This window comes from Phyllostomus discolor, chromosome 2, assembly GCF_004126475.2.
Source record: "Phyllostomus discolor isolate MPI-MPIP mPhyDis1 chromosome 2, mPhyDis1.pri.v3, whole genome shotgun sequence".
NCBI lineage: Eukaryota > Metazoa > Chordata > Mammalia > Chiroptera > Phyllostomidae > Phyllostomus > Phyllostomus discolor.
The window spans coordinates 53878798-53892042 of NC_040904.2; positions in this window are offsets into that span (position 1 = coordinate 53878798).

Here is a 13245-nt window from a genome sequence, read left to right on the forward strand (position 1 = left end):
TCAGGATCCCCAGGTGACCCATGTGCGCACTGAGGTTTCTGCAGATTTACAGACAACTTCAGTTTGCAAACATCCAGCCCTGAGTGGTTCTGTATAGGGAGCACCACCTCAAGTTTGTAGTTCTGGCTGCATTTCAGGCCTCTGTTAGTGGGTATCTTACAGGGTTCCATACACGTGTACACAAAGATGCTCAGAAAGAGAGCAGTGGCAGGTATAGCTGGTCCAGCCCCGCAGAGGGAAGGGAATGACCCCTGGCTTCATGGTGGGGGTCCTAGTTCTCCCCCTCCCTGACATCACAGCCTGGCAGCCTGGCACAGGCATGCAGCATTTGCTTACTTATGAATATGTTAGCAACCCACTAGGTTTTTCTTGATTTTGGGAGCCTGGAGAAGGCTAACTGAAATCTAAATTCTGTCAGTCTAGGGAACATTACCTGTTAGAATGAATTCTGGGCTTCTGTCCTGTGGCATTTTAGCCCAGTGCCTGATTCAGGAATTTGATTTGTGGAGTGTTTCTGAGCATGTAGTTTTAGGAGGACTGCAGATGAACAATCACTGTGTAGATAACTATGTATGGTGTCACCTCAGTACTAGACTCACTAGGGGAACAACTTTGTAAAGTGTATGATTGCCTAGCCATTATGCTGTACATTTCAAACTAATACAAAATAATAATGAATGTCAACTGTAGTTGAAAAATAAAATGAAAAAAGGGCGAGGGTTGCATTGGCTGAGGTTGGGGCAGGTGTCTGTTTCTTGGCACCCGAGCAGGGCGCCTTGGCTCACGATCCCACCAGGCTGCACCATGTGGGGAGATAGTTGTCTGTGAGAAAATAAAGGTGCAATTATGAAAAATAAAAAGAGTCTCATCTCAGGATCATATATGCATGTTTTATATGTGTGTGCAAGGGACATAAATGATTTGCATAACTTTTGAATAACACAGGGCAGAAAGAATGAGTCATTTCTTTCCTGTCACTTAAGAATTCGTGTGTTAAGAGACAACAAGCCTGAGGCAGGAGAGAAACGCACTCACATTCCTCCTCGCTGTGGTTTGCTCTCCTGGGGGAGGGAGCAATGACTGACTCATCATCCCCATGGGATGTGGTCCTGGCACTGCTGCGGGCAGTTCTTCCAGGCTTTACAAACCACCTTAAAATAATTTCAGGCTCTTGGCCATCATTTCTACCCTCCGGCCTACCATTCTGAGTTGGTTGCGGATTGGTTCTCTGGGTTGCAGTAATGTTATCATGCTCAGTGATGGTGTTAGAGGACTTTTAAGAGCTAATTGCTTATAGAGCGTTACCTCACCTCTCTGATGAACATATCCCGGTGCGGTGACTTGCATTTGAATATCCAACATATTACCCATCCTTTGTTTGTGGCAGGTCAAGTGCCTTCGTTTACACAATGTTTGACCGCCAACTTGGTTTACGTCTCCAATAAATGGCAGAGAGCAAAATCGCCACAGACTAAAGAAGACACATTGTGGGACACACTCAACCTGCTGTCAGCTGGAGTAGTGCTCATCGGGCAAGAGTTCTGTGCATCTGGCCACCCTGGCTCTGAGGCTGAGCACAGCACTCAGAGTTGGGGAATCTCAGAGCGTGGCAATAGAGGACTACCGTACTATCTATCTATCTATCTATCTATCTATCTATCTATCTATATTTATGTTGGTTTTTAAGGAAGCTACTTCATGGACAAGTAGAATTTTAACTTCGAAGCTGAGCAAGGTAGGGAAAACACCCCATTGTAGGCTTGAGTGCACCCAGCAGGTGGCACCTAACCTAACAGGTCAGGGCTTGCGTGTACCTAACAGTCAGCTGGTGCATAATGCCTTACTCCTTCCGGGAGATATAGCAGCTCTTTTAGATTTACCAAAGTGGTAGTTGGTTCAATTTTCAGCAGCATCTGTATATTTGCAATGATCGAATAGAAAAGATCCTCCTGACTTTGACCTCCAGAGGATGATTATGATCTGCTGACCTTGACTGATATGCTGTTCCAGCCACTGTGCTGTGCGTATATGTAATCCACACAGTGACCTTCTGAGGTGGCCACTACTCGTATCCCTGGTTACAGATGAGGCTCAGAGAGGTGGGGTAATTGCCAAGGCCACACAGAGGTCTCACCTGGAGCCCAAACACTCACCATTTGACTTTTCCCAGTTAAAGAGCTTGTAGTGCTTCCCATTTTAGGCTGACAGGGCTACTTTGTGTCAGGTTAAAAACCTAGAGTATGCCTGATTATTTCCCAAGAAGGGAGAACATCACACAACTCCTTCCTTACCTGTGGGTAATTACTGACAAATCTTTGTTTTTCACTTTTTCCCTATTTTTTTTTACAGAAAACTTCAAGTTATCTCATTTAGAAGCCCAATTAGGATCTGGTTTGAATGACTATCATGTATCATCCATATTTTGAATCAAATGAACAGTTTAATGGAAATGTCCTATCTGGGTGCAGGAGGCAAGCAATTATTTCTGTTTAGGTGACATTTAGAATTAGTTTACGTGGAATGATTTAGGAGAAGTTATTTACATGTTTTCTTATTCAGAAGTGCAAGCAGGAGACCTCAGTGGCCCTGCTGTTAATAAAGACACACATTTAAAACTTAGTCCCATGTGGGTGCTGGTTTTTGAGAGATTATGTTGTCAAGGGGTGTTCAGAGGAAGCTGAAGAGAAAATCCCCAAACCTGTCATCGTCCATGAGTTTTATGTACTTAAGAATAAAGACATTGCCTCTGTGTGACAACTGTCACTATTTCAGGTCCTAGCTGTGTTCCCTGACAAAGAAGATGGCTGACAGAGCGCAGATGTGGTTTTCTGGAAAGTACAGGCAAATCATGCTGGCCTGCTCAACACTCAGTAAGAGGCAAAAGTCAGGGAGTCTTTGATGAAAAGTAATGTTATCGGCTGGTGACATCACAGACTGGGAAGGGCCAAGGACCCAGAAAGATCTATGGCTTATTAAATTCGTCATGAAAGAGTTCTTAGTTCCCCTTAACTCTCCCCAAGAATACAGAGAAAACATTGTTATCTTTGGCTTCTTTCTCTGGGTGGCGGTCTCTGACGGGAAGACACCCCTTTACCATCTAGGGACTGCTCTGAGCTCTGTTTTTTACTGACTTTATGTAGTTGGCAAGAAAATTAAATAAGATGAAGCCTAGTGTAGCCCAGCACTTAGAGTGCATGATGGTCTCATATGGAAAGAATTCTTTTTCTTCAAAAAGCAAACCCTCAATCTGCAAACTTGTGTTTAAAACTCTGATTTGGAAGTGCAGGAAGCAGTATGGCATTAAGTGAGGAGAGGAGGGTGAAACAGGAATTCTAACTAGAGTAATAAAGGGCAAGTTAAAATTGTGTTTACAATTAAGCTTCCTTTAGCATGGAACACCCTTAGCAAATGATAACTTCTTCCATCTGAATTTTATATTTTTCTATTTTCCCCTTTGTTGAGACTTCGTTAAGCAAAACAGTTTAAAACCATATCCTTCACACCCTTCCTCAAACAAAAACAAAACCTGAATTCACAAACATACATTTAAGATGCTGATTGGAACTCATAAAAATGATATTAAGCAAGGACATTTAGTGTTTTGGTTGAAATGCCCTTTCTCCTTGGCTCATGCGGTTTTGCCTACAGCTCTCAAGGCACTAAAGGAATTAATCTGGAAAAAAAAATATCAAAGGCTTTTTAACATTAAACAGCCTTTTCATGTTCATAAGCCATCTGTGCTGTGACTTCAACCAGCAGTGCCCTGATGTTGCCACACCGGCTCGCCTTGCCTGGGTGTGAGCATTGTTGTGCTCTGTGTCCAGACTCAGCCCCAAGTTTGGCTGATTTAACTGAGGGGGTGTAGTTGATGGTTTTCTGTTGTCCTCCAATGCAGCCACATGTAAACATAAGTAAGAGCAGGGCAAACCTTCCCAGGGTTCCCTGGGGCCCATAGCATCTGGTTTCCTTTCTCTGTTATTCTTTGAGTCTGAGATCACAGGTTCCTTCTCTACTACCTGCCTGGGTCCAGGGTAAGGTGGTCATATTTATGCTAAGAATATTCTTCCACTGCAAAACAACAGTAGCTTGGACATTCAAAATAGATTCTCAAAAGTATATACTTAATAATTCAGCAGAAATTTAAAGAACTGTCATGTGCAAGAGACAGAGACAGATATTCTCTGCCCTCTTGGAGTGTGCATTGTAGTAGGACAGACAGACTAATAAGTAGTTCAGATACAGTGTGACAAGTGACACTGTAGGCCATGCTCAGGGAAGGAGTGGGATTTGCATGGAGGGAGGAACTAATCAGTACTGGGGGGTGCTGAGGTACTCAGGAAGGCTTCAAAGAGGAAGTGATATTTCTCCAGGGGTCTGAGACAGGAGAAAGGAATTCCCCAAGGTTGTGGGGTTGAGGCCAGATTAGGGCACCAGGCAGAGGGAGCAGTGGGTGTAAAGGCCTGGAGAAGTACAGGAGAGCTGGTGTGTAGTCAGTGAGTGATGAAGCTGGTGAGATTGGGAGGACCACTTGGAGCTTCCCTATAGCATTATCCTCTTCATCTACAGTACTAGAGCCACCAAAGTTTAGCGAGGTGTGCGACTGCCCAGAATAAAGACTACATTTCCCAGCCCCCCTTTGCAACTGGATGTGGCCCATGGGAAGGAAACAGAAGTGATGTGTATATATCCTCTGGGCAGTGCCCTTAATAAGTGTGTCCTTCCTCCTTGCCTTTCCTGCTTCCTGTGAGCTGGAATGCGTATGAGGTCAAGAACCTTCTGGGATGGCCCTGCCCCAGAGAGGATCCTCGTCCTGTTCCTGGGGGCATTATATAGCCATGGACCACAATGCTCAGGTGGTTAAGTGAAAGAAAAATAAACTTCTGGTAATTTGGGTCTCTGTGATAGCAGCTATATTTTTGTCCAAAATAATTCAAGAGGCAAACTGGGGCCAGATGTTTCTTTCTTCCATTTCAATAACATGCTAATGGAGCACCTGCTCTGCAGAGGGACTGTGTGAAGTGCTGGGGTTTTGGTGGTCACAGGCTGGTGCCCATCCCCATGGAGCTAGGCTCCAGTAAGGCACTTTGTAGGGCTTTGTGAGCAAAAGACTAATAATGATGATGATGAAGAAGATGATGGTTAGAAGAGCCGACCTTTGTCAAAAGCTTTCTCTGTATCAGACACCATGTGAAGTACTTTTCACATTTTTTTTCATGCAATCCTCATAAAAACCCTATGATTTATTGCTATTGAATTATGGCCTTGTTTGATAGATGAAGAATGAAGAGGTTAAGTAACTTGTCCAAAGCCGCATTAAAGAGTTTGTTCTCTGTTTTGAGAACAGCTGGGAGCAAGATGGTGTCTGAAGCACCTGCAGGTATAAATAGGTGAGGTTCAGGTTCAGGTTACTAGGCTAGTGCAGGGTGCAGGCTTTGCCCACGGCTTGCACTTGCAGGTTGCTGCTGCCTCCGGTTGGGGGCTGACTTCTTAACTTTCTGACAGACCACACAGTTTTGTCTCCACAAAACTGGCTGCTCTGCCAACTCCAACCACAACCCAAGCAGAACCATTTTAAACATTTTCTTTATTTTTTATTTTATTTTTTTAAGAATTTTTTAAAAAAATTTATTTAAGTTGTTGTTGCAGTACAATTTTCTATCTTTTACTCCCATCCCAACCCACCCACCCAACTCTCCCCTTCTCCTTCCCATTTCCACCTGCCCCTAGTTTTTATCCATGTGTCCTTATACTCATTCCTGTAAACCCTTCCCCTTTTCCCCTGAAATTCCCCCCAAATTTTCTCTCCTCTCCCCTCTGAACTCTGTCAGCCTGTTTTTTATTTCACTGTCTTTGGTTATATTTTGCTTGTTTCTTTGTTTTGTTGTTTAGGTTCCTGTCAAAAGTGAGATCATATGGTTTTTGTCTTTCACTGTCTGGCTTAATTCACTTAGCATAATACTTTCCAGTTGCATCCATGCTGTCACAAAGGGTGGGAGCTCCTTCTTTCTTTCTGCTGCATACAATTCCATTGTGTAAGTGTACCATAGTTTTTTGATCCATTCATTTACTGATGAGCATCTAGGTTGCTTCCAACACTTGGCTATTTTGCTGCTATGAACATTGTGGGGCATAGGTTCTTTTGGATTGGTGTTTTAGGGTTCTTAGGATATAATCTTAGCAGTGGAATTGCTGGGTCAAAAGGCAGGTCCATTTTTAGTTTTCTGAGAAAATTTTATACTGTTTTCCTAGTGGTTGTACCTTATTTTTTTAATGGTTGATTATGAAATAATTTCAGATGTAAAAATGTTGTAAGAATAGTACAAAGGATTTTTGTATCCCTTTCAGTCAGATTCCTCAAATGTTAACATGTCATACAGCCACAGTAAAATGAGAAAAACCAGAAAATTGATATGGATGCAATACTGTTGTACAGTCTAGACCTCTGTTCACATTTCTCCACCCACTGGGCATTCCTTTTCTGATCCAGAATGAGTCTGGGATAATATATTGCATTTAGTCATTATGTCTCCTAGTTTCTTTGAATCTGTGACAGCTTGCTCTTTAGTGTTCATCTTTCATGAGTTTGACATTTTTGAAGAGTGCTGACCAGTTATTTTGTGGAATGTCCCCTAAATGGATTTTTCCACATTTTCTGATGATTCAGTTCAGGTTATGTGTTTTTGACAAGAGCACCACAGAAGTGATATTGTGTCCTTCTTGTGTGGTAGGTCAGGAGGCACACGGGGATGGTTAGATGCATAGCTGGTGATACTAACTTTGATAACTTGGTTAAGGTGGTGTCTGGTGAGTTTATCCATCTTAAAGTTACTATTTTCACCTTTGTAATGGTCAGTACTTTATGGAGAGATACTCTGAAACCATGTAAATATCTTGTTTCTCATACTGTGCCCATTCATTTTAGTACCTATTGATAACTCTTGCCTGGAACAGTTACTACTGTGGTGTTTTGTCAAATGGTAGTTCTCTGTCTCCATCACTCCTTCTACATTCATTAATTAGAGTTCTACAGCAAGAATGAGCCTTCCTGTCTTTCTCACTTATTTGTTTATACAATTATTTGTTTATATCAGTATGGATTAATGAATTTTCATTTTATTCTATGGGCAGTAATCTATTACTATTATTATTTTGTTGCTGAAATTATGTCAGACGTGGCCAGTTGGTTCCTGTGTCACTTTTTAAAAACATTTTATTGTATTTTTTCCATTACCATTTAACTTCCTTATACCCGTCTCCCTCTACAATCTCCACACTGTTGTCCATGCCCATGAATCCTTTTTCTTTTTTGCTCAATCCCTTCATCCCTTAACCTCCCTCCCAATAGCTGTCATCCTGCTCTCCATCTATGAGTCTGTCTCTATTTTTCTTTAGTTCAGTTTGTTCATTAGATCCTGTGCATTTTGATACATCCCTGTCATTATTTTTTAGTATTTCCTGCTTTCTGGCACCATAATTTGGTCCACACTCATCTTTGACTTTTCTTTCTCTGTCTAGGAATCAGCCTTTCTCCAAGGAGCCCTGATTCCGTTTATTGGAGAGTGGTGTTTAGGAATTAGATCTGGATGCTAACATGGTCATTAAGTAGGACAATTGTAAGCCTTAATACAGGGTTCTCAGTTGTGGGCTGCCACTTTTCATTCTCCCCTGCTTAGTTAGTTCTTTATTATCACTTTACTTTTGCAGCATGTGAGGTGTCAGGATATAAGCTACTGTTCTAACAGCTGCAGAGATATCAGTGTTCTTATTTATCTTTATTTACTATGTTTCAACAAATATTTATGGAATATTTACAATTCTAACAATTCTTTTTTTTTCCCCTGAGCACCAAACTTTATTGCTACTACAGCTGAAAAGAAAACAGATTGTGGCTACTGTAACTCTGATTATATACTTGTATGTTTTGCTGTAGACTATCTTTAATTTCTTATCAACTGGTTAACTCAGCCCATTTGCTCAATCAGCTGATGGATTTAGTGGAACAAAATTCAGCTTAGCTAGTTGTTTGGCATTTTTAGATACTATTCAAATGACACATTTTTCATTTTTTAAACAATTGTGCTATTGTGTAGATACAACTTTAGGAGAAATTCAGTTCCCCAGCTTGTAATGCATTTGCCAAGATGGTTGAATCGTATCAAACCTTAGCATACCTGATACTCTGGAATACCCATTCCCCTGAAGGATATTGGAGAGTTATATGCATAGTGGACAGGTAATTTATGAACTCTAAGGCCAAATTTCCTGTTGCAAAAGCTAATCTGTTCTATTTTGGTAAAGAATGTCTTTATTTCATTTTCTATGGTTTCTTTATCAAATTCACTCTATAGATCAAAGAGGGCTGCAGTGAGGAAACCTTGGAACACAGTTCAATCATGCTGACTTAACCAACAATTCCCTACATGGATAATGCAGTTAGAGCAATCATATAAATCAAAATACCTAATTTTTCTTATCTAGAAAGTCAAAGACTCTTCTACATTGCATTTGATGCTTCCTGGAGCAAATGATAGATTCCAAAGGAAAAATCAAGATTTCAAGAGAGAAATGAGGAGGAATTTCATATATTCTTTAAAACAAAAATGCATTTTTTGGTTATTGTTACCAAGAGCTAGTTTCCCAAAAGATGAACATTTCTTGATATGACCAGACCTAAGTTACTATTGTAAAAGTAGTTGCTGTTCAACTGACACTTCTCCAAGGAGGACATACAGGGGGCCCAGAGACATATGAAAGGATGCTCAGTATCACTAACCATCAGAAAGATGCAAATTAAAACCACAATGACCTCAATATACCTCACACTGGTCAGAATGGCCATCATAAAGAAATCAACAAACAGCAAGTACTGGCAAGGTTGTGGAGAAAAGGAAACCCTAGGGCACTGTTGGTGGGAATGCAGACTGGTGCAGCCACTGTGGAAGATGGTATGGAATTTCCTCAGAAAACTAAAAATGAAACCGGCTTTTGACCCAGCAATTCCGCTGCTGGGATTATACCCTAAGAGCCCTGAAACACCAATCCAAAAGAACCTATGCACCCCAATGTTCATAGCATCACAATTTACAATAGCCAAGTGCTGGAAACAGTCTAAGTGCCCATCAGTAAATGAGTGGATCAAAAAACTGTGGTACATTTACACAATGGAATATTACACAAAAGAAAGAAAGAAGAAACTCCTACCCTTCACGACAGCATGGATAGAACTGGAGAGTATTATGCTAAGTGAAATAAGACAGGTGGTGAAAGACAAACACCATATAATCTCACCTATAAATGGAACCTAATCAACAAAACAAGCAAACAGGCAAAATATAACCAGACACATGGAAATAAAAAAACAAACAGGCAGTGACCAGAGAGGAGGAGAGAGAGGGATAATGGGGAAAGAAGGGGGAGAAGTAAGTGAAGGAACACATGTACCCATGGGCATGGACAATTGGGTGGGGGTAGACTGTGGGAGTAGGGGTTGGGTGGCAGAGCGGGGCAGGGGAGAGCAACAGGGCAAAATGTGGGGCAACTGTAATTGAACAACAATAAAAAAAGGAGTTGCTATTCAAAAGATACATCTGAATAGGAGGTATATCAGATTTCTCAATGGCACCATCCTTCCAAAGTGAAGGACATCCCCAACAGGCTTGGAAAGAACATCTATAATGGATATCTCTAATACTTCCTCTGATCTTCAAACAATATTTCAGTAAGAGAGTGCTTTTTATGAGGAGTTCTTCTCTTATCATTGTATTCTGAAAAATAAGGTCCTTTCAAGTCTTCTACCGTAGCCTCTTGAGACACAATATAATACAACTTTGAAGCCACTTGGGAGCATCATTTCTTCATCCAGAGCTCCTGATACAGAGAATGCCAACTTCTCTCAGCCTAGCACACAAGAGTCTTTTCTTCCTGTTGGTTCCTGCTGCTCCAACTGATAGTTCTTAATTCCAGTTCTTGTCGACTATCCCTAAGGGCAGGTATCGTTGCCATCATGAGAGCTGCAGGGCACAGGGAAACTTGTGACTGATGCACATCAGTCAATTAGGCAACATTAGTGTGTTATCCTTCATCATTTGTTAAAAACCTAACAAATAATCTGTCGTTCATCAAACGCCTTCTCAGGACCCTCCCCACCCCCACTCTGATTCCATATGTTGTTGCTGTTGTTAATTGTCCCAGAGGGTTCAGAGGTGGCTCTATAAACCAGTTCTGACAGCACTTATATTTTCCTCCTCTCTCGGGATTCTGTGCCCTTTATGATCTCCTAGCACCACTTTTACTTCTGCAGTAAAGTGGTCATTTTCTGTATTAGACACATGCCCATGTTCTATCCTATAGAGCTAGGCCATCTGTTAAAAAAATGCTGCAGGGAGATTTGACCTGACACAAACCTTCTTTGGTGGTGAAAGGAAGGGCACATGGCATATACTCACCCAGGGCCTTTGGATTTGAAGTACTTTCTGCCTGGAATGCTATTTCCTGCGATCTTCATATGGCTCTTCCCCTCTCAACATTTGGATCTCAGCTTAAATCTACCCTCCTCAGAGAGTCTTCCCTGACCCCACACTATCTTTTCCATTCCCCTGTTTTATTTCTGCATAGCACTTGTCATTAGCTGGTATTATTTTGTTGGTTGATTTGTTTACTTGCCATCTGGGAGCTCCATGGGAGCCCCTTGAGAATAGGGACCTTTTTTGCTTAGGTCACAAGTGTGTCCTCAGGATTTAGAGCAGGAATGGTGAAATCTGTCTCACAACTCTGCAATGCCTGTGTCAATTTGTGATGTTGACAAAATGCCATTGCTGCTAATATGACACCAACAGGAGTCCACAATTTGGGGTACAGGTGAGGAGGAGAGACTATATTCAGTGCAAATAGCTCAAAAGTAAAACAGAACAGCTGTGAGGTCACTTGGGCAAGAAGGGAGAGGAGGCCTTGGTGTTTCACCTCTGGAATTGCTTTTCAGCCAGGGAAATACAATCTCTGATGGAAACAGAAAGTGAGCTCTGCGGAAGCACAGGTGAGGCTGATTTATATAGAGAAAAATGTCTGTGCCCACTCACTGGTTGGCCTATTTCCATGCAAATAAGGACTCTAAATCCTCACAGTTCGACTGGTCCAAATAACACCATCCTGATTGGTCAAAATGAAGCTGCTTTGATGGGTCAGTGAAGATGCAAATGCAGATATTGGTGTGCAGCTCCAATTGGATGGGGAAAGTCTCAGTCCCATTGGTCAAATTTTGATCCCAGGAGCTCTCTTACAAGGTTTTACACAGATGGCAGGAGCACAATGCGGGAGGCTTGGCAGCCCAGTCAGCCTATGGCTTTTCCTTGAAACACAGTACACATATGGGGTCTCTATAAAAAACAACTGCTATACTCTGGTTATGAATTTGAGCCCAATTAACCACAAGAGTCCTTTTTGGCAGATACATTCTTCTCAGGGTCAACTGTACATATTGCTATCAACTTTACCTGGAAGAAACAAGACCATGTGCCTCATTCACTGGTGTGCTGTGGTCTCAGGGATGTCACCAAATTGTAAATCCACATGTGCCTGTAGCTGTCTTTTGGAATTTCATTGTTATCATCACCCTCTTTGTAGAGAGTAGTAAAGATGAATTTTGGTGGCAAGTGAAGAGTCATCTGCCTCTTGCTTTCAAACCTCCTTCCCTTGCTGAACATTGCACAAGTTAATCATGTACAGTGTGCAGGCCAGTAAGCTGTCATCTGTGTGTGCAGTGTGCTTCGCACTGGAAGTTATTTCCTAGCGCGGGGTGCAGAGGGATTTGCTTTACTCTGACCACCTGGGTCTGGCTGCTGCTTCTGAGGGGCCTGGAAGGGTCTGTCCTGCTGGCTGCCTCACCAGGTGAGCCAGGTTTGAGGCCTGCCACTTGATATCTCTCCTAGTTTGTCTCTCCTCACCCCAATTAATATTACAAAAGGGCAATGTTTATGCAAAACTGCATGCTGAGAAGCCTTTTGCTCCTAATTTAAACTATTAAAATGCCATTAAGGATTGCACAGCACAGTTCAGCCCTGTTTTCCTTCATTATTTCTTGCTGAATAACAACCACGTGGAAAGAAATGCGTTCTGTTTCTGTGCAAAGCAGAGCCCATTTCCAGGACGGGTTCTGATGCCCTTTGGTGGAATTTATATCCCCAAATCCAGCCCCCTGTACTGAGAGATGGAATTAGCAGATACAATTTCTGTCAGCAAAAATAAGAGCAGTCAGGAAAAACATGCTAAGCCATTTATTTTAAACATTTGGCTGAATAAATCATGGTGGCCCCCAAGCTGGAGACAACCTTCCCTTCAACCATGCAACCTTTTGGATCCGAGGTATTTCTGTCCAGTTTGCTTGTCCCTTCTCAGTACCGTATCAGCGCTACTGCACCGTGGCAGATACCCATTGGAGGTGACAGCTGCTGCCCAGAGGCAAAGCTGGTTATCCAAACACCAGTGCGTATGTCCCAGGGAACTTTGCATGAACATGTAGTTGACCCACAGGGCTGGTTATTTTTGAAGTTTGGGTCCAATTTACATTCTGGGGAGATTAAAACTCAGGCAGTTTGATCTCAGCTTTGACCTTTCAAATTGCTACAAGTTAATCTTTGGCTAAAAGCAAGGTGGGAGGGAATAATTATATTTTGTGAAAGAAGCCAGTTATGTGCACAGAGGGTGACCACAGTTATGTCGCTGTGTCTCTTAGACAACATTTTCATGCTAGCAGTGGCATAAACAAAGAAAAGCAGTATTTTTGTGCATTTTCATTGAACAAGTGTGCTAGATTCTGGATGGCTGTTCTGCAAACAAGCCGCTCCGGAGGCTTCTCCTCACCCTGCCGTTTCTCCATGTGTGGGACGGTGCTCCCCAGCAAACACTGCCCACAGCGCCTGGCAGGAGTCAGGGAAGCTCCCCGCTCACCAGCCGTGTGAGTCAGTCAGGGAGCCGGTGTGCTTCCATCTGACGTCACAGTCCCTTCAGGCAATGTCTTGCTGACCTTTGAAGAAAGAGCCGTTTTCGCCTCCTTTGCCTGGTAAACTCCCCACAGCTAGGCAGAAGTGGCTCCTCTGGGACCATGTACTTCCAGCTGAAAGAGAGAGAAATGACAGCTGATTTGTTCAGGGCCAGCGCTGTGCTCAAAGCTTTGTCTCCATGAACTCATCCAGCCCTCATGCCCACCCCTGAGGAATAGGCCAGGTAACCCTGTTTTACTGGAGGGAGGAA